General features: G+C 35.6%; 1 pseudogene; it reads right to left on the bottom strand.

Annotated features, from left to right (window-relative positions):
* LOC112036243 (serine/threonine-protein kinase ZRK1-like) overlaps nt 1–2,380 on the bottom strand; it is a 10,943-nt pseudogene extending 8,563 nt beyond the window's left edge.
* Between the last annotated feature and the right edge of the window lie 7,079 nt (nt 2,381–9,459).

Here is a 9,459-nt window from a genome sequence, read left to right on the forward strand (position 1 = left end):
AAACCACCCCAAAGCCAAGTCACTATGGACAACCTTAGCTCGGAACTGACAGAACAGAGTTCTACTACAACTAGATATCAGTAGGCCAAGGCACTAATGTAAGGTTAAAGTTTTCACCAACGCTTAATGCTATCTAGTCTACATTGTACTCCCATAATAAAATAAAAAGGCAATTTTTTTTTTTTTTTGGGACGTTAATAACTTGATTTGTTATGGGTTTTTCTATATTTTGGTATCTTGAGTGGTGGAGAAGCGGTGACTACACAACAAAGATAGCGGAATGGATGGAGCTCCAGGAGCGAATGCGGATCTACAAGCTGGGTTCTTTGCCACCATTTTTGTTAGTTTTTGCTAGAAACATAGCCCCAGTGGACCACAGTTGGAACTTGGAACCAGCATGGTCTTGGTGGGGACAACTTTCTTGGGTTGCGTAGAGATTTGCATCCTGGTCTAGTGGGTCTCTTGCATTAGAGTGGGAAAGGCAAGCCATGGGCTCGACTCGATGCTAACCGGCCTTGCCCTTTGGATGCGGTGTGGGCACCTTATGATCTGTTACAAACTCAGTTCGCTCTTGAGTCTTAGAAATGGTATATTATTTTTTTGACTTGGAATCGTGAAACCATGCTCACCGTCCTGGTTTAAAAAGAAGAATTGAATAAACAAGAAGGAAAGTACTTCAAAAAGCAAAAACACATTGGCAGACTTGATATTTACATCATTGGAATTTTTTTTTTTTTTAATTTGCAAAAGAAATACTGGTTTTATTGAAATAAAGATGTGGCGTGGTCTCATTGGCTGGCCCAATTTATTCTCAACTAATTTACATATCGTTGATAACGAGACCTTGAAACTTCTCACCTTCAAATATCTTATGCCCCGTTACAAGACCTCACGCCAACAGCCTACATTGTTCCCCAAGCATAACAGAACCAAATCCTTTTGGTAAATACAACATGTCTAACATTTGATAGTTGGAAAGGAACTTGGATCAATCAAGTGAGAAAATAACTTATCGTGGAACTAACCTCTCAATCCGCCGGAGTGCTTTGGTGACATCTACCATTGTTGGCCTTTTCAGTGGGTCTTCCTCTATACATGTTAAGGCAAGCTGCAACACAGCTTGTAATTGCAGCTCTAAACTAGCACCTCCTTCTGCTACCAAGATTGTAGGATCCACGATCTTGTTTATGCAATAACCTTCGGCACGGGTATGCGTGTAGGCTATTAAACTAGATTTCTTGTCAATTGTCAATCGGGTTATATTATAAGAATCCTCTCCGGTTAAAAGTTCTAGAAGAAGATTACCGAAGTAATATACATCAGTTTTTTCTGTTCCCTTACCTGTTGCTTTAATCTCAGGGGTTTTGAACCTCGAATACCAAACATTGCCATTAGTTTCCACATCAGTTTCACCCTCAGGGATTAATGTAGAAGCCAAAAAGTTGGACAATTTGGGAACATCATGTTCATCTAATAAGATACTATCCGTATGTATACCCATGTGAATGACAGGTCTAGAGAAGGCAGTATGGAGATAGGAAATTGCACGAGGAATCTGCCTTCCAATCTTTAACCTGCTTGTCCACGCCATGGACTGATCATGGTGTCGTTGAGTAACACTAGAGGCATAAATTCGATCTGAAAGGATACCATTCCAGCAAATTCATACACTAAAATGGGACATTGAGTGTTGAGACAACACCCTATAGGCTTTAATACATTACTGTGAGCACACATCTTTGCAGAGATTACTAAATCATTGATGACACAATCGGCCAAAATTTTCGAGTTAGGAAATTGCCTAACGAAAACAACTCTTCCTTCAAGAGAGCCCTTGCACCAACGTATTACACAATGCTTATTGTAGTTATTGGTAGCTAGGCAGAGCTGTTGAGCGGAGAAGCTACGGATGGGAATAGGCTTGCCATTGCAAGAGACAATCAGCTTCTCCAATAGCTTGCTTCCATTCTCAAAAAACGCTTATCTTTCTCTTTCTTCTCTTTCCTTAATCCTTGTAAAGAAATGATTTCTCAACCAACTCCGCATAACTATTGAGGGAGGCTCAATGGCCAGTTTGTGAGGATTGGGATAAAGTGCAAGAAGGTTTCGTCCAAACCAAGTGGAGCTTTTCTCAACAGACTTAGAGCAATTACATCAATCTGTGAATAATATTCCGTCTATTTTACACTTAAAATTTACTTTTTCTATTTTACACCATCATTTTTACAAAAAAATTCACATCAGTTTATCTATTTTACAAGATATTTCAATAAAATATACATTCTTCTCAATTTTTTTATTATCTCTCTCAATAACCATACGCACTCTCTCTCTCTCCCCATTTTTTATGATTTGGTGCTCTCTCTCTCCCTATACCCATTTCTGAACAAATCACCTCTCCCTCTCTCTCTCTTTTCTACCTTCTCTCATTCTTTCTAAAAAACTACCAACCCAACCAGCCGATCTTAGAACCACGCTGGCCGGACTTCTTCACCACTCAAAAACTACCAACCCAACCGGCCGATCCACGAACCTCTCATTCTTTCTCAAAAACTACGTCGGCCAGACTTCTTCACCCATCGACCCAGATCACTCGCCATCAATCCAGATCGCTCGCCACGCCGGCTAGACTTTTTCTCGACCCATCTGCCCAGATTGCTCACCATCAACAACAGCAACCACAACAACCACATACAATAATCAGAAAAAGAACTCTCCGACTACCAAGCCCACCAATTTCAGAACTACCAAGCCCACCAGTTCCAAGGCCAAAATTTTCGAGTTAGGAAATTGCCTAACGAAAACAACTCTTCCTTCAAGAGAGCCCTTGCACCAACGTATTACACAATGCTTATTGTAGTTATTGGTAGCTAGGCAGAGCTGTTGAGCGGAGAAGCTACGGATGGGAATAGGCTTGCCATTGCAAGAGACAATCAGCTTCTCCAATAGCTTGCTTCCATTCTCAAAAAACGCTTATCTTTCTCTTTCTTCTCTTTCCTTAATCCTTGTAAAGAAATGATTTCTCAACCAACTCCGCATAACTATTGAGGGAGGCTCAATGGCCAGTTTGTGAGGATTGGGATAAAGTGCAAGAAGGTTTCGTCCAAACCAAGTGGAGCTTTTCTCAACAGACTTAGAGCAATTACATCAATCTGTGAATAATATTCCGTCTATTTTACACTTAAAATTTACTTTTTCTATTTTACACCATCATTTTTACAAAAAAATTCACATCAGTTTATCTATTTTACAAGATATTTCAATAAAATATACATTCTTCTCAATTTTTTTATTATCTCTCTCAATAACCATACGCACTCTCTCTCTCTCCCCATTTTTTATGATTTGGTGCTCTCTCTCTCCCTATACCCATTTCTGAACAAATCACCTCTCCCTCTCTCTCTCTTTTCTACCTTCTCTCATTCTTTCTAAAAAACTACCAACCCAACCAGCCGATCTTAGAACCACGCTGGCCGGACTTCTTCACCACTCAAAAACTACCAACCCAACCGGCCGATCCACGAACCTCTCATTCTTTCTCAAAAACTACGTCGGCCAGACTTCTTCACCCATCGACCCAGATCACTCGCCATCAATCCAGATCGCTCGCCACGCCGGCTAGACTTTTTCTCGACCCATCTGCCCAGATTGCTCACCATCAACAACAGCAACCACAACAACCACATACAATAATCAGAAAAAGAACTCTCCGACTACCAAGCCCACCAATTTCAGAACTACCAAGCCCACCAGTTCCAATCAAGCACCGATCTATCTCTCTGTTGGTTTGTTTGTGTGTGGGTGTGTTTCTGTGTTGATTTGTCTATGTGGGTGTGTTTCTATGTTGATTTGTCTTTGTGGATGTGTTTGTGTGTGGGTGAGTTTGTGTGCATCTAAGCAAAAAGAAGATGAGCAAGCTGAGTTCGTTGTGCACGGAAAAGAGAGAGAGAAAAATGTGCGAACTAAAATTAATAAAATAATAAATACACATGCTACAGTACACAATTATACACAAACTAGTGTGGGTGTTTTTTTATTTAAATTGTGTAAAATTAATCACTTTTTTTATTTTGCACAATTATGCTTCAACCGATGTAATTGCTCTTATTATAGCGGATGTAATTGCTCTTATTATAGATATTACTGTATTGATCGTAGACCGCACTCTTGTTTAGTCCATGGAGAGCCCCACCGCTGACAAATGCATTGAATTCACGCGTATCGTGTGGTATGCTGTATACTTTTGACTAACTCAAAGTCATATGGGGCCAACGCTTTGACCAAGATTCATTCCAACATCAAGACTTTGTCATCCATGCATGTCCTATTCTCCAATCTCTATGTCGTGAATTAGAGCACTCACATATAATAGGAAAATATCACATTTTCTCCGATTATAAGCCCAAAATTTAACAACTTTAGACTATACAAAATTATGTAAAAATACATGGTTAGTATAGTAATTATATAAATTTTTATTGACATTATTCATTTTATATTTAATTTTTTTATTATTTTTTTACATATCTTGAAAAGAGTGAATGACTGCAGTTGTATGTACAGAAAGAGAAATTATTTAAAAAATTAATATTTTAATAAAAAATAGTGTAAAATAGATAATTTGCCATAAAGTGGTTAAAAAAGTGAGTATCTAAAATATTAAAAAAAAAAGTTATTATACTAAAATAAATATGAGTTTTTGCACAGGCATAAAAAGTGAGGTTTTTATACTTTTTTTTTTTTATAAAAAGTTTTTAAAAATATTTCTTAAATCAATACCCAGAACATTAATTAACTTTTTTTTTTCATATATCAAACTCATAAAATAATTATTGTATATGAGAGTCACTTTCTCTTTAAAAAAAAAAAAAAAATAGTGTTGTGGATACGTACGTGTGTATGTCTCAAAGTTAACACGTATGTCTCAAAGTTAACATTACTAACCGTTTCTTATTTTTCTTCTTAAAAAAAAAAAAAAAAAAATCCACTTCTTATTTTTAGTGGGACAATGGAAAACTAGAAGAATGGTGAGATATATAATATGTACCTGAACCCGAGTGTGACATAGAAGGAAAATGAGAATAAAAAAAATATACAAAATCCTTTTAGGTCAAATTAAAAGGTTATTTCAGCTTTTTGTTATTGTTAGAATCCGCATTAGTTTGAATGGATATTTGCTGTAATCTAAGAATGGTTAATTCTTGATATTTTGATAGCATCTAGGGTTTATCATAGAGATGATTGATGTAAACTCGTTATTTGATTGTGGAAGTTTTTAACGGATTAAAATGATTTTCCCTTGTCGTAGAAGGTTTTTCCATACACAAAATTGATGTCCTAATTGTGGAATTTTATTGGTTTTTATTTTCTTTTGTTTATATTGTTTATTATGCTTGGCTAATTTACTTGGAGTGTCCGTTCAATTTGCTTGCAGAAAGAGGGATGATGAAAATATTTTGTGGCCTTTTGTTTATATTAATTGATTCCTTTTTTTTCTCAACAAGTGATATTGTTGAGAAAAAAAGAATCAATTTACAGTTTGGTGTGAATATTTTTGTATAAATTATATGTAGAAATATTCTAGTACAATGATAAATTTTCAGTTTCGAATTATTCGGTGTCAAAGACTTGAAGAGAGATTTTTTTTTTTTTTTTATATAAAAAAATATATAAAGAATTGTTTGAGCCTATTAAGTTAAATGGAATGAAAGTGAAACCATCAACTAAAACCGGTGATTAATGTGTTTTCCACCATGTGGCCAAAGAAGTTGATACCTATATAATCTTTGGATGAAAAGAGAAATAGTCTTTATGAGAGCAAGATCGAATAATAAAGCCTTGATGGTAAGGACTCTGAATATGGAGTATAATCTTTGGATGAAAAAAGAAATAGTCTTTATGAGAGCAAGATCGAATAATAAAGCCTTGATGGTAAGGACTCTGAATATGGAGTATATGAATAGGCAAAGGGTTGCCAAGCACTTTAGTGATTTCAAAGAGGTGTTACATGAGTAGTCTATTATATTTTTTTTCTCAACAAGTGATATTGTTGAGAAAAAAAGAATCAATTTACAGTTTGGTGTGAATATTTTTGTATAAATTATATGTAGAAATATTCTAGTACAATGATAAATTTTCAGTTTCGAATTATTCGGTGTCAAAGACTTGAAGAGAGATTTTTTTTTTTTTTTTATATAAAAAAATATATAAAGAATTGTTTGAGCCTATTAAGTTAAATGGAATGAAAGTGAAACCATCAACTAAAACCGGTGATTAATGTGTTTTCCACCATGTGGCCAAAGAAGTTGATACCTATATAATCTTTGGATGAAAAGAGAAATAGTCTTTATGAGAGCAAGATCGAATAATAAAGCCTTGATGGTAAGGACTCTGAATATGGAGTATAATCTTTGGATGAAAAAAGAAATAGTCTTTATGAGAGCAAGATCGAATAATAAAGCCTTGATGGTAAGGACTCTGAATATGGAGTATATGAATAGGCAAAGGGTTGCCAAGCACTTTAGTGATTTCAAAGAGGTGTTACATGAGTAGTCTATTATTAAACTTGTGTTGATGATGAGGTAAAAGCATTACTTTTGTTGAGCTTATTGCTAGATAGTTGGAAAAACTTAATTAGTTGTGTATATTACAATTCAGCTCCTAATGGTGTGATAACCATGAGTATAAAAAAAGACTACATGTTCAATGAAGAGGTAAGAAGGAAAGAATTAGGTAATTAGTTGGAATTGCCACGATGTATATAGTGTAATTGATTCACTCATATGGCAGCTTTGAAACAGCTCAAAAAAGAAAAGGGAAGGTTGTTGCCAACCTTATACGTGATTGGGAATCAATTACACTATTTATTTCACCAGTGCAATTCCTACTAGGAGACCAGGATTAGATCACTTTCATCTAGCAAGTAAAGAACACAGATAATGAAAATGTGTGACTAGTGAAAGTAGATTATAAATGTTACACAGTTGCAAGCTTCTTTCAAATGATTCAAGGACCAATTCTGTTTCCAAAGTGTCACTTGCTGGGTAACATGACAAACATACCAACCTCATTTGTTTCAAGCACTCATGGTTAATTTCTTCGACTATGTGGCTCACACCATTACATTCTTAATGATAAGCAACTGCATCCAAGAACATAGCCTGGGTCCTTGGTGCCTATGCACATAATGGGAAAGAATATGAAAAAAGTGAAACTGAAAGAACAAAAGAAATTGATACCATTCAAAAGCAAATGCAAGTGGGGCTCCTTGCCTAGCAAAAGTCTCCACAGACAAGATTATTTTACTTTGTTTATGTCTAGTGTCCGTTTGAAAACAGAGTTTTCTTCTAACATTTTAGCTTAATTATTTATATACAACTTTTTATTTTTAAGCTTCACATGTTTATGTACAATTATACTTTAATCAGCTACTTTTAGTTAATAAGCTTTCAACAAAATGATCTCTAATATATACAAGTACATAATGAAGTGGAATTTTGATAATATAAACTTCAAAGGGGTTACAAAAAGGCTGTGGTAGGCATGCTTTACTGATCAGAATTGAAGCCTTCTGAGAAAGCCAAGTTAATGAAAACGCAATATTTTCATAAGGTTCAGCATTAAATAAATAAATAAAAATTATTTAAAAAAAAAAAGAGCAACCCTATCCATTAATCTAAACATCATTCATGGAGATCAAAATTTAGAACATGTTGACCTCTTGAGTCTTGATAATGACAACTCATTCTTCAATCTCTAACCTTGAACACTTGATTGATGGAGCCCATTGAAAGGTCAATCTCTATCAAATTTTCTTCCTCATTCATCTCATTAATCTCTGCTAGGAGTTCCATTAAGCCTTGCTGCTGGAAAATAGACTCTGGCAAGAGATCTGGCAAATTTGACTGTGCCTTTTGCTTTGGCTCTTCATCTAGGCCACCAGACTTGCTGCCTGGAAGGGAGATTTCAATGAGGCTATCATCATCTTCATCAGAAACTGAACCATCTGAGATTGCTAGATCTTGATCCATATGGTTGGAACACATCAAATTGACCTCAAAATTTTCACCAATTAAGGAATCATTGCTGCTTTCACTGTCTGAAGGAAAAAGAGTATCTGGGGGTGACTCAACTTTGTACTCATGCATCACACCAACTTCATTTTGTTGTGTAACCTCAGGTTGGATAGCTGTTTCTAAAAGTGGCAGTGGTGTCTGAGTCTGACCAACTTCCTTTCCAAGTAGGTGTTTCTGATCACAGATGTGACCCTCATGTTGGACTGGATTCTCATCCAAAATCACATTTTTCTTTCTGAATGTGACAACAAACAAAGTTGATAGAACCAAAATTGGAATAGTAACAAGGGAGGGATAGAACCCAAAACTGAGAAAGTAAGCAAAGGCTGGAACAAGGACTGCAACACATAGCAATGAGGTTCTGGAAAACCACGTTGAGGAACGGATTTGATTCTCAGCTGGTTTTTCCATTTTCATATACCCATCAAAGAAGATGAAAGAGAAGGACCTAACCAAGTAGAAACTTTTAGGGGTGCCAAAAGAGACTTTCCAGAGCTAAAAGACTTTCTGGAGCAAAAAAGTAACAAACTCTAATTTTCTTATAAACTAATATTGTTGCTCATATATCAAGGAATGAGCAACAGAAATGGGAGTGAGTTGAACAATCAATCCCAAGTAGAAAGATGATATGAATATAGAACAAGACCAGCTTACATTTACCTGACTGAGCTTCCAAGGAAAAATGCAAGGTAATGAGCTCTAGTAAGACTTTGGCACTGAAATTACTAGCCCCTTTAGTTTCCCTCCTTGCACAGCCTTTACTTTAAAGACCTAGCAAATATGGTATTTTTTTGTTTTCTCTTACACCAAACAGTCTGGTCTTATCTGCAACTGATTCTCTTGAAAGAAGCAAAACCCTTGTTTTCCATTATCATTTTACAACCTCAAAGTCTAGGAATTCCCAAATCATGTGCAACACATCTTTGCTCCCCACATGGCACGATGAGACCCTTCAAAACAAAACCCATTAGCAGAAACGAGATATCCATATACAGTACTTCAAGGTAAATAAATAAAATAAAATAAAAGGAAAATCCTTACTAGTCACTTTAATCTTTTTCACAACCAAACAAAAAAAGTCAATATACTCAAAAGGGTCACTTCAAAGTCAATTTTCCTTAAAGATTACCTTTTGTGTACAACAAATTTTCCCAGTAAACAAACATCAATTAATCAGTTTTTATTTTTTGATTTTTTTGGGGTTTCACAACACTATTCTAAAGCCGGCCAAATCTCTGTAGAAATGAAAAATTAGTGCTTGACTCGAAATAATAGCACCCTGAAGTTTTGTCAGAACTCAGAAATCCAATTATAAAAGAGAACTGTACTCACTGAACATGACCCATTTTCTACTGTCTGCATTAAAAACCATCAATTGGAGGTA

Source organism: Quercus suber, unplaced genomic scaffold, assembly GCF_002906115.3.
Source record: "Quercus suber isolate HL8 unplaced genomic scaffold, Cork oak 2.0 scaffold_80, whole genome shotgun sequence".
NCBI lineage: Eukaryota > Viridiplantae > Streptophyta > Magnoliopsida > Fagales > Fagaceae > Quercus > Quercus suber.